General features: G+C 45.1%; 1 protein-coding gene and 1 long non-coding RNA gene across 5 annotated transcripts in view; one reads left to right on the top strand and one right to left on the bottom strand.

The window, feature by feature from the left end:
* The window catches only part of ZNF605 (zinc finger protein 605), a 68,068-nt gene that overhangs the window by 24,478 nt on the left and 31,397 nt on the right, over positions 1 to 12,193 (bottom strand). Inside the window, exon 1 of one of the 4 annotated variants that reach the window (XM_053587570.1) lies at positions 634 to 676. The exons of 1 other annotated variant lie outside the window; for it this stretch is intronic. The gene's annotated coding sequence lies outside the window, so the exon portion shown is untranslated. Of the gene's footprint in view, positions 1 to 399; positions 677 to 12,193 lie in introns of those variants that run through there. 2 more of the 4 variants (XM_053587569.1, XM_053587572.1) reach the window with 2 other exon arrangements.
* LOC128583395 (uncharacterized) overlaps positions 775 to 12,193 on the top strand; it is a 28,162-nt gene continuing 16,743 nt past the window's right edge. The window contains exon 1 of the long non-coding RNA XR_008379453.1: positions 775 to 900. This is a non-coding gene — a long non-coding RNA (uncharacterized LOC128583395). The remainder of the gene's footprint in view (positions 901 to 12,193) is intronic.

The following is a 12,193-nucleotide window of genomic DNA, read 5'->3' as shown; positions in this document are numbered from 1 at the left end:
AGCGGGGTGCCCGCAGCCCCAGTCTGAGGTTGTGGTGAGCTACCACGCCCACTGCACTCTGCTCAGGGACATAGGGTGGGACCCTGTCTCAACAACAACAAAAAAGAATCCTCAATTTGTATCCCCAGAGTGTCACCGCAGCCTGCCCCTCCCACCACCGTTTACAAGTTCGCTCCCCGAAAGTTCACTACTCCGAGTGAGTCGCCCATCGAATTCCTTCCACTGGCCTCACAACCACCAAAGACTGATTTACAGACATTCCAATATCCGACACTCAAGTGTCCCCAAATTAATCACTGGCAGTCAGCCCAGCAGTCTCTGTCCGCCCCACAAGCTGCTCGGTCACTGTCTCTATCTCCCCCCAACGTAACATTCACCGCCCCCGCGGGCCCTACAGACCCGGGTCCAGCGATCCCGCGCGCCCCTGGGCCACCCCCATCCGGGCCGGGTCAGCGCATGCGCTGCGGGACCGCATCGAGGGCCTTTTCGCACCAGGTCCCGCACCCGTTCGTGCTCACGCCGGGACCATCGCGGGCCGGTCCACGCCGGGGTCAGCGTGAACCCTGAGGCAGACTCAGAGGCTGCCTCATCCCCCGCAGCACTGCTGTCCTGTCCGGCCTAACACACCCTTACCCACTTTGGCCTCGCAATGCTGGGCGGACGCACCCAATGGTGGAAATGTCCACACAGAACTACATCTCCCAGACTCCCGCTAGCCTGCGAGCTGCGTTTCCCAGAGGGCCGCGCGGGCCGCCGGGACCGGCGCTTGGGCTTCCGGTTTGGGGCAAGCCTGGCGGTCCTCGTGGGCGTGGGCGTCCCGGAGCAGGTGCTACCGCCGGGCCTCAGCCCTGGACGCGTGTCACCCGGGGAAGCTTCTGCTTTTCCACTTGGGCCACAGACGTAAGTAATGTAGGTAAACTGCAGTTCAGTCCAGCAGTACTGAAGGAAAAGACTGAAAACACACGGGGAATTTAGGAGGTAATAAAACACAGTTGTGGAAAGAGAAGAAAATTAGTGACTATAAAATCAGAAATTAAGGGGCGGCGCCTGTGGCTCAGTCGGTAAGGCGCCGGCCCCATATACTGAGGGTGGCGGGTTCAAACCCGGCCCCGACCAAACTGCAACCAAAAAATAGCCGGGCTTTGTGGCGGGCGCCTGTAGTCCCAGCTGCTCGAGAGGCTGAGGCAAGAGAATCACCTAAGCCCAGGAGTTGGAGGTTGCTGTGAGCTGTGATGCTACAGCACTCTACCGAGGGCGATAAAGTGAGACTCTGTCTCTAAAAAAAAAAAAAAAAAAATCAGAAATTAAGGAATTAAAAGTAGGAAGAAAGATAAACTTACAAATACAACTTTGAAAAAAATTACAATAAATACATATTAAAGTTCCTTACCCCCAAATGGGGAGAAAATGGATCGCCTGAGTTCAGGAGTTGGACCAGCCGAGCAAAACTGAGAACCAGTGTCTACTAAAGAGAGAAAAATTAGTCGGGTGTTGGGCCCGACGCCTGTGATCCCAGCTACTTGGGAATCTGAGGGAGAGATCGCTTGAGCCTAAGAGTTTGAGGTTGCTGTGAGCTAGACAAGACACCTTGGCACTCTACCCAGGATGACAAAAGTGAGGCTGTGTTTCAAAAAGAAAGGGGGGGGGAGGGGAGAGAAACAGGAAAAAGACACAATTAGCAATGGAAATACCCATGAAGAGGAAATTAAAATATTTGTGAGGTTTGATGCCCTTTCCCCAATGGTTAGAGCGTTGGCCACGTGCACTGCGGCTGGTGGGTTTGAACCTGGCCCGACCTGCTAAACAACAACAAACAGCCACTTCGGAGGTTGAGGCAAGAGAATCGCTTGAGCCTGAGAGTTTGAGGTTGCTCTGAGCTATGATGCTACCACACCCTAATGAGGGCAACAAAGCGAAACTCTGTCTCAATAAAAAATAAATTAATTAAAATATTTGTGAAATATTTTGCTCAATTTCATGTTAATAAATTTGGGCCCTAATGAAATAGATGATCTAAAGTTATAGTTAATTAGCTTTTAAAAATATCCTGTTAATGGGTGGTACCTGTGACTCAAAGGAGCAGGGTGCTAGCCATATATGCCAGAGGTGGCGGGTTCAAACCCAGTCCCGGCCAAAAACTGCAAAAAAAAAAAAAAATATCCTGTTAAGATCTAAAGTCATTGAGAAATTTAAAAATCCTTAAGCTCCACGCTCAGCTTCTGTAGCACAATGGTTACAGCACCGACCACATACACTGAGGCTGGCAGGTTGGAACCCAGCCGGGGCAGCTAAGCAACAATGACAACTGCAACAAAAAAATGGCTGAGCATTGTGGCAAGCATCTGTAGTCCCAGCTACTTGGGAGGCTGAGGCAAGAGAATGGCTTAAGCCCAAGAGTTGGAGGTTCACCTACATGCATCTTACAAAGGTACATGTGAAATTTACTAGGTGTAGAATATAAATGTCTTTTTTTTTTTGCAGTTTTTTGCCCGGGCTGGGTTTGAACCTGCCAACTCTGGCATATGCCACCGGTGCCCTACTCCTTTGAGCTACAGGCACCGCCCAAAATATAAATGTCTTAACACAATAACTAAGAAAATGCCATGAAGGCTATGTTAACCAGTTTGATGAAAACATTTCAAATTGTATATAAAACCAGCACATTGTACCCTATAATTGCATTAATGTACACAGCTATGGTTTAATAAAAAAAATTATAATAACGAACATAAAAAAAAAAAAGAGGGCGGCACCTGTGGCTCAAGGAGTAGGGAGCCGGTCCCATATGCCAGAGGTGGCGGGTTCAAACCCAGCCTCGGCCAAAAAAAAAGAACATTTAACATGAGATCTATCCCTTAGCAAAAAAAAAAGTTGGAGGTTGCTGTGAGCTGTGACACCATGGCACCCTACCTAGGGTGACATAAGGAGACTGTCTCAAAAAAACAAAAATACTTAAGCTGCAGGCACTTTTTTTTTTTTTTTTTTTTAGAGAGTCTCACTTTATTGCCCTTGATAGAGTACCGTGGCGTTACACAGCTTATAGCAACCTCCAACTCCTGGGCTTAGGTGATTGCCTCCCAAGTAGCTGGGACTACAGGCGCCCGCCTCAACACCGGCTATTTTTTTGTTGCAGTTTGGCCAGGGCAGGGTTTGAACCCACCACCCTCGGTATATGGGACCAGCACCTTACCACAGGCGCCACCCAGGCACATGTTTTAATTGGGGAAGTTTCAAAGAATATAAATCTTTCTAGACACTTACAGAAAAATGTAGAATGATCACAAACCATTCTTGACACAAAGCTTGCAAAATACTTATTCCATAACGAGACAAAGGTAGGATTAAATAAACAATAAAGCAATTATGTGAAATTCCTGGAAAATAGCAAATAAAATCAAACAGTACATGTAAAAATACATAAGTGCAGAGGTTACAGCACCAGCCACATACACCAGGGTGGCAGGTTGGAACCCGGCCCCAGCCAGCTAAACAACAATGACAACTGCAACAAAAAATATCTGAGCGTTGTGGTGGGCATCTGTAGTCCTAGCTAGTTGGGAGGCTGAGGCAAGAGAATTGCTTAAGCCCAAAAGTTTGAGGTTGCTGTGAGCTGTGACAACATGGCACTCTAACAAGGATGACATAGTGAGACTGTCTCAAAAGAAATAAATAAAAATACATAAGTAGAAGCTACAGAAATGCTGTATAAATTACGAACAAAATTCACTGTATCAGTAGATTAAAGGGGGAACATGAATTATCTCAATGGATAGTGAAAAATCACTTAATTAAACTTAGACAAGAATATGTATTTTTTAAAAATGTACACAGAAGTATTGCAATATTAACATATGAAGTAAATATGTCTCATAAATGGGTAACACTTGTAATCCTAGCACTCTGAGAGACCAAGACAGGTAGATTGCTTGAGCTCAGGAGTTCAAGACCAGCCTGAGCAAGAGAGACCCCATTTCTAAAAAAAGTAGCTGGATGTTATGTCAGGCACCTGTAGTCCTAGCTACTTAGGAGGCTGAGGCAAGAAAATCACTTGAGCCCAAGAATTTGAGGTTGCTGTGAACTGTGATGCCACAGCACTCTACCAAGGGTGACAAAGTGAGACTCTGTCTCAAAAAATAAATATATTCATAACACTATAAGAAGTATTGCTGGCTCCATGCATGTAGCTCAAGTGGCTAGGGTGCCAGCCACCTACATCTGAGCTGGCAGGTTCGAATCCAGCTTGGACCTGCCAAAGAACAAAGACAACTACAACCAAAAAATAACTGGGCATTGTGGTGGGCGCCTCTAGTCCCAGCTGCTTGGAAGGGTGAGGCAAGAGAATCGCTTAAGCCCAAGAGTTGGAGGTTGCTGTGAGCTGTGACGCCATGGCACTCTACCCAGGGTGACAGCTTGAGACTCTGTCTCAAAGAAAAACAACAAAAAAAGGAAGTATTGCTATTAGAAATTATAAAACTAGGCTCAGTGCCTGTAGCTCAGTGATTAGGGCGCCAACCTCATACACCCAGGCTGGTGGGTTCCAACCTGGGTGGGCCTGCCAAACAACGACAACTAGAATAACAACAAATAGCTGGGTGTGGTGGCGGGCGCCTAGCTACTAGGGAGGCTAAAGCAAAAGAATTGCTTTGAAACTGTGGAGGGTTCCCAATTAAAACATGTGCCTGGGCGGTGCCTGTGGCTCAGTCCCAGCTACTTGGGAGGCTAAAGCAAAAGAATTGCCTAAGCCCAAGCGTTTGAGGTTGCTGTGACCTGTGATGCCGCAGCATTCTACTGAGGGTGACATAATGAGACTCTGTCTCAAAAAAAGAAAAAAAAGAAATTATAAATCTATAAACCACTAGTGTTTGCTTAAATTTAGATTTTTTTTTTTTTTTTTTTAGAGACAGGATATTGCTCTGTCACAGTGGCTAGAATGCAGTGCCACAATGATAGCTCAGTATAACCTTAAACTGCTGGGCTCATGTGATTCTCCTACCTCAGCCTCTGGAGTAGCTGGAACTACAGGTGTTTGCCACTGCACTTAGCTAATTTCTTTATTTGTTTTGTAGAAACAGGGTCTTACTCTGCTTACTATATTGCTCAGGCCTCAAGTAATCTTCCTGTCTTGGCCCCCTCAAAGTGCTGACATTGTAGGCATGAACCAACGTGCCTGGTCCAGAATATCTTAAAATACACAAGAAGAGTTCTCTCCAGGGGCGGCGCCTGTGGCTCAGTGAGTAGGGCGCCGGCCCCATATGCCAAGGGTGGTGGGTTCAAACCCAGCCCCGGCCAAACTGCAACAACAACAGCAAAAAAAATAGCCAGGCGTTGTGGCAGGCGCCTGTAGTCCCAGCTGCTCAGGAGGCTGAGGCAAGAGAATCGCGTAAGCCCAAGAGTTAGAGGTTGCTGTGAGCTGTGTGATGCCACGGCACTCTACCCGAGGGCGGTACAGTGAGACTCTGTCTCTACAAAAAAAAATAGTTCTCTCCATGATACTGACCCTGGACTTGGACTGAGCTACTGGACTCATATGATCTTTTTGCCTTGGCCTCCTGAGTAGCTGGTAGTACGGGTGCATTCCACCATGCTTAGCTAAAAAAAAAAATTTTTTTCTTTTTTTTTTTTTTTTAGAGACAGAGTCTCACTTTGTCGCCCTCAGTAGACTGCCCTGGCGTCACAGCTCACAACAACCGCCAGCTCTTGGGCTTAGGCGATTCTCTTGCCTCAGCCTCCTGAGTAGCTGGGGCTATAGGCGCCTGCCACAATGCCCAGCTATTTTTTGTTGTTGTTGCAATTTGGCCGGAGTCAGGTTCAAACCCGCCACCCTTGGTATATGGGGCCAGTGCCCTACTCATTGAGCCACAGGCACCGCCCTAAAACATCTTTTGAGCATATAGTAGGCATTGGAGCAGTAAGAAAGATACCAACCCACAAATAAAGAGGAGTCCACCAGTGTTGTTGGATTGTAGCTAGTGGCTGAAAATGTCCCAAAACTAGGGAAAGAGATGAATATTCATATATATGAATCTAAAAAGTCTAATTAATTTCGACTCAAATCACTTCCAAGACATACTGTGATTAAATTGTCAAAAGTCAGAGATAGACTGGGTGGAGTGGCTCGCTCCTACAATCAATCATAGCACTCTGAGAGGCTGAGGCCAGTGGATTGCTCAAGCTCATGAGTTTAGGATCAGCCTGAGCAAGAGCAAGATCCCATCTCTACTAAATATGCAAAAATTAGCTGGGTGTTATGGCAGGTTCCTATAGTCGCAGTTAACTTGGGAGGCTGAGGCAAGACAATGGCTTCAGCCCAAGAGTTTGGAGTGCTGTGACCTATGATGCCACAGCACTCTACCCAGGGCAGAGTGAGACTCTGTCTCAAAAAAAAAAAAAAAAAAAAGTCAGACAAAATTTGGAAAGTAGCATGAGAGAAGAGGTTCCTTATGTACAAGGATACTTCTGTAAGACTATCAGTGGATTTCTCAGCAGAATTTTGCAGGCTAGGAGAAAGTGGGATGATGATTTCCAAGTGTTGAAAGAAACAATAAAGCTCTGCTAATCAAGAATACTTTAACCAACAAAGCTTGGGGCAGCGCCTGTGGCTCAAAGGGTAGGGCGCCAGCCCCATATGCTGGAGGTGGCGGGTTCAAACCCAGCCCTGGCCAAAAACTGCAAAAAAAAATAATAATAATAACAAAGCTGACCTTCAGAAATGAAGGAGAGAAAGATTTTCTCAAACAGAGGCTGAGCAAGGTCATCCCTTCTCTTATTTAATATAAGAAATGCTAAAGGGAGTTCTTCAAGCTGAAATGAAAGGTTCTTAATTAGTAACATGAAAACATATGGAAGTATAAACTCACTGGTAAAAGTAGTCATATTACACTGCAATCTTATGTAAATCATTTAATCTCTAGTAGAAAAGTTAAAAGTAAAAATTAAAAATAGGTACAGATATAGTCATTTGTTACAGGACATACACTGTAAAAGAATGAAGGTTGTACCGTTAAAAATAAAATGGAGGGGGCGGCGCCTGTGACTCAGTCGGTAAGGCGCCGGCCCCATATACGGAGGGTGGCGGGTTCAAACCTGGCCCCGGCCAAACTGCAACCAAAAAGCCGGGCGTTGTGGCGGGCGCCTGTAGCCCCAGCTACTCGGGAGGCTGAGGCAAGAGAATCGCTTAAGCCCAGGAGTTGGAGGTTGCTGTGAGCTGTGTGAGGCCACGGCACTCTACCGAGGGCCATAAAGTGAGACTCTGTCTCTACAAAAATAAATAAATAAATAAAATGGAGGAAGAATAAAAAATCTAGAGATTTTAGGCTGAGTGGAGTGGCTCACACCTGTAATCCTAGCACTCTCGGAGGCTCAGGCAGGTGGATTGCTTGAGTTTAGGTAGCATTCTGGGAGGCTAAGCAGGTGGATTGCTTCAGTTTGGGAATTCAAACCAGCCAGAGCAAGAGCAAGACCCTGTCTCTACTGAAAATAGAAAAATTAACCATGCGTTTTGGCACGTGTAGTCCCAGCTACTTGGGAAACGGGCAAGGAGTTTGCTTAAGCCCAAGAGTTTGAGGTTGCTGTGGTCTATGATGCCGTTGCATTCTACCTAGGGCAACAGAATAAGATTCTGTCTAAAAAAAAAAATAATAATAAGAGATTTTTGTATACAAAGGCAATTTTTTTTTTTTGGGTTGCAGTTTGGCAGGGGCTGGGTTTGAACCCGCCACTTTCGGTATATGGGGCCAGTGCCCTGCTCACTGAGCCACAGGCGCCGCCCCAAAGGCAAATTGTTAATCAGCTTAAAATAGGCTTATGGCTATGTTATATGTAAACCTAATGGTAACTTATAAAACCTACTCAAAAAATAAAGGAAAATGAATCAAAGGTTACTACTACAGAAATCATTATCACAAAGGAGAACAGCAAGAGAGGAAGCAAAGAAAAAAGAATCTATAAAACAGCCAGATAAGCAATTAGAAAAATGGGAGTAGTGACTCTTTACATATCAGTAATTACCTTGGATATCAATGTATTAAATTATGCAATAAAAAGACATACAATAAAAAGACAAAGATTGGCTGAAAGGATTAAATAAGAAAACAAAGCCCAAATATATGCTGCCTACAAGAGACACACTTCAGCTTTAAGGATAAGGATTTACATAGACTGAGAGTGAAAGAGTGGAAAAATATATTCCATACAAATAGAAACTACAAATATGTGAAAATTATGGCTCAGTACCTGTAGCTCAAGTGGCTAAGGCACCAGCCACATACACCAGAGCTGGTGGGTTCAAATCCAGCCAAGCCTGCCAAACAACAATGACAACTACAACCCAAAAATGGCTGGGTGTTATGGCAAGTGCCTATAGGCCCAGCTACTTGGGAGGCTGAGCCAAGAGAATCGCTTGAGCCCACGACTTGGAAGTTGCTGTGAGCTGTGATGCCCCAGCACTCTACCCAGGGCGATAGCTAGAGGCTCTGTATCAAAAAAAAAACAAAAAAATAGGGCAGCGCCTGTGGCTCAAGGAGTAGGGCACTGGCCCCATATACCGGAGGTGGTGGGTTCAAACCCAGCCCCGGCCAAAAACTGCAAAAAAAAAAAAAAAAAAAAAAAAGGTGAAAATTAAAGAATATACTCAGGGTTGGCACCTGTGGTTCAAGTGGCTAAGGCACCAGCCACATACACCTTAGCTGGCAGGTTCGAATCCATCCTGGGCCCGCCAAACAACAATGACGGCTTTAACCAAAAAATAGCCTCACATTGTGGTGGGTGCCTGTAGTCCCAGCCACTTGGGAGGCGGAGGCAGGAGAATCGCTTGAGCCCGGGAGTTGGAGGTTGCTGTGAGCTGTGATGTCAAGGCACTCAGCTTGAGGCTCTGTCTCTAAATAAATAAATAAATAAATAAAAATAAAGACTATACTCATGAATAACTAATGAGTCAAAGAAGAAAACAAAGGGAAGTTTCTTAAAGATCTTGAGATAATGAAAATGGAAACACAATTTATAAACACTTACGGAATGCAGCATAGGTTAATTCTAAGAGGAGCATTTATAGTGCTAACTGCCTACATTAAGAAAGATCTCAAACAAGCCAATATTACACCCTCAGAATCCAGAAAAAGAACAAACTAAGCCCAGTGTTAGTGGAAGTAAGGACATGAAAAATACATGAAATAGAGACTAGAAAAATGATGCAAAAGATCAAAAAAACTGAGTTGGTTTTGAAAAGGTACAGAATTGATAAATTTTTAGCAAGACTAACTTAAGAATAAAGAAAAGGGGCAGTGTCTGTGGCTCAGTGAGTAGGGCGCCGGCCCCATATACCAGGGGTGGCAGGTTCAAACCCAGCCCCAGTCAAACTGCAACAAAAAAATAGTCGGGTGTTGTGGTGGGCGCCTGTAGTCCCAGCTACTCGGAAGGCTGAGGCAGGAGAATCACCTAAGCCCAGAAGCGGGAGGTTGCTGTGAGCTGTGATGCGACAGCACTCTACCAAGGGCAACTAAGTGAGACTCTGTGTCTAAAAAAAAAAATAAAAGACTGAAAATCAGAAATGAATGAGATGTTACAACTAATACCATAGAAATAGAGGATCATCAGAGACTACTATGAAAAAATTATGCACAAAAAATTGGAAAACCCAGAAGAAATGCATAAATTCCTAGAAACATACAACTTAAAAAGACTGAATCACAGAGAAATAAGAAATCTGTACAGATCACAAAATATCTATTACAAAGATCTTTTACCATCTGCTCAACCAGACCTCACAGGAAGGCTGGGAGCCCAGCTGGTAAGTAAAATATCTCACCACGTCTCGGCTGGTGTCGGGGTTCCACTCCTGCTGCAGCTTTCAGGACAACAGCCTGATTTGGGGGATCCTGCTGACTACACCAAACTGAAGGGGAGTCTCAAGGAAACTTGTCCTTTTCCCCTAGGTTGGTTTGCTGAAAAGATCAAGTCACAGTTACAATATATTAGTAAGAGAAAGGTTTATTTCCAGATACCTGGGGGGTATGCACCTGGGGGGAACCACAAAAATGATTTCCCAAAGTTTCAGTGATTTTTTTTTTTTTTTTTTTTTTTTTTTGTAGAGACAGAGTCTCACTTTATTGCCCTCAGTAGAGTGCTGTGGCGTCACACAGCTCACAGCAACCTCCAACTCCTGGGCTGAGGCAATTCTCTTACCTCAACAAGAGAAGCAAGAGAAAAATAGCCGGCCACACACCCAGCTATTTTTTTGTTGCAGTTTGGCCAGTGCTGGGTTTGAATACGCTACCCTCGGAATATGGGGTTGGCACCCTACTCACTGAGCCAGAGGCACCGCCTTTTTTTTTTTTTTTTTGTGACAGAGCCTCAAGCTGTCGTCCTGGGTTGATGTCACAGCTCACAGCAACCTCCAGCTCTTGGGCTTAAGGGATTCTCTTACCTCAGCCTCCTGAGTAGCTGGGACTACAGGCATCCGCCACAAGACCCGGCTATATTTTTGGTTGTAGTTATCATTGTTTGGCAGGCCCGGGCTGGATTCGAACCCGCCAGCTCTGGTGTGTGTGGCTGGAGCCTTAGCTGCTTGAGCTACAGGCGCTGAGTCAGTGATAGTGGTTTTTAAAGATGCCTTTTAGAAGGGAGTGGGGAGAGAAACTGGAAAGTATACGTGCAGCAGGTGGTTGCTAACGGGATGGATAAATGGAGGGAAACAGATTGATTAGTAAATTAACCTAAGAGACAGGTATTGTGGTTTAAATGACCTTAGGGCCAGGTCTACTAGCATGTGATAAGGAGTCCAGAAGCCCTTTTTCTGATTCTAAACCAGGTTAACTCAGGTTTTATAGAGGAGAGGGTGGTGCTTTCTAATCAAAAATAACCTTTTCACTGAAAATATTCTTTATACCAAGGTATCATATTTTGGGTTGGAATTTTCTTAGCTCCTTCAGTAACTTTGGTTTATAACTCCACATTTTGTTTTCTACATAACTTAAGCGATTAATGTATTTAAAAGAATTATTAGTTTATGTTTAGGGAAACACCATGTATAAGGATGTACTGTTATGACATCAACAATCCAAAATGCAAGAGAGGGAACAATGCTGGAAAGGAGCAGAATTCTCACTGCTGTTATTATGGATGTTGAGGTCATAAAAATTCAAATTGGTGATTTATAACTTTAGTCCCCATGGCAGCTGAAATTGCGGCACTTGACCGGCAGAGATCTCACAGACCACCAAGGCTCGTAAGAAAGGTCTTTATTGGCAAGGGATGCTGCAGAGCAGCACCAAGGAGGAGAAAAGAGAGAGAGAGAGAGAGACCAAAAGAAAAGTGCACCTTTATAATAGGATCGGTTAGGGGAAGTCTCAGAATGGTGACGGAACGATAGAATAGCCAATAAGGAGTTACTGCTCTGGCGGGAAGAGCCGTTAGGGGTGTGAGGAAAGGTAGAAGTGCAACCCAGAGGGGGTTTTGAGTGAACCTAGAGAAGTCTGATGACTCTGATTCACATTGTTTTTTTCCGAGTTAGAGGCTTTCTTGGAGTGATTGGACTTTGTTAGTGATGATTCCAGACTCACTACCAAAGAAAAAACATTCTTCTTGGAATGCCAAACAAAGTCCCCCCTTTTCTGCCAAAAGAAGTTTTAATTCCTTGCGGTTTTGTAGGACCACCTGAGCTGAGCTAGTGAATTAATTTGTCGCTAGAGTCCTAAAATCATTTCACTAACCTGTTGAATGTCTTCTTCATGTTGACGCTCTAATTCTTTTTTTTTTTTTTTTTTTTTGCAGTTTTTGGCCAGGGCTGGGTTTGAACCCACCACCTCTGGCATATGGGGCCGGTGCCCTACCCCTTTGAGCCACAGGCACCACCAGACGCTCTAATTCTTTTTTTTTTTTTTTTTTGTAGATACAGAGTGTCACTTTATGGCCCTTGAGTAGAGTGCCATGGCATCACACAGCTCACAGCAACCTCCAACTCCTGGGCTTAAGCGATTCTCTTGCCTCAGCCTCCCGAGTAGCTGGGACTACAGGCGCCCCCCACAACGCCCAGCTCTTTTTTGGTTGCAGTTCAGCCGGGGCCGAGTTTGAACCCGCCACCCTTGGTATATGGGACTAGAGCCTTACCGACTGAGCCACAGGTGCCGCCTGCTCTAATTCTTTATAACGAGTTATTGCGTAGGAAATGCCAGCTGTTCCTGTGCCTATGCCAGCTGCA

This window comes from Nycticebus coucang, chromosome 4 (genome assembly GCF_027406575.1).
Source record: "Nycticebus coucang isolate mNycCou1 chromosome 4, mNycCou1.pri, whole genome shotgun sequence".
In the NCBI taxonomy this organism is placed as follows: Eukaryota; Metazoa; Chordata; class Mammalia; order Primates; family Lorisidae; genus Nycticebus; species Nycticebus coucang.
This window is presented reverse-complemented; position numbering and strand designations above follow the sequence as displayed.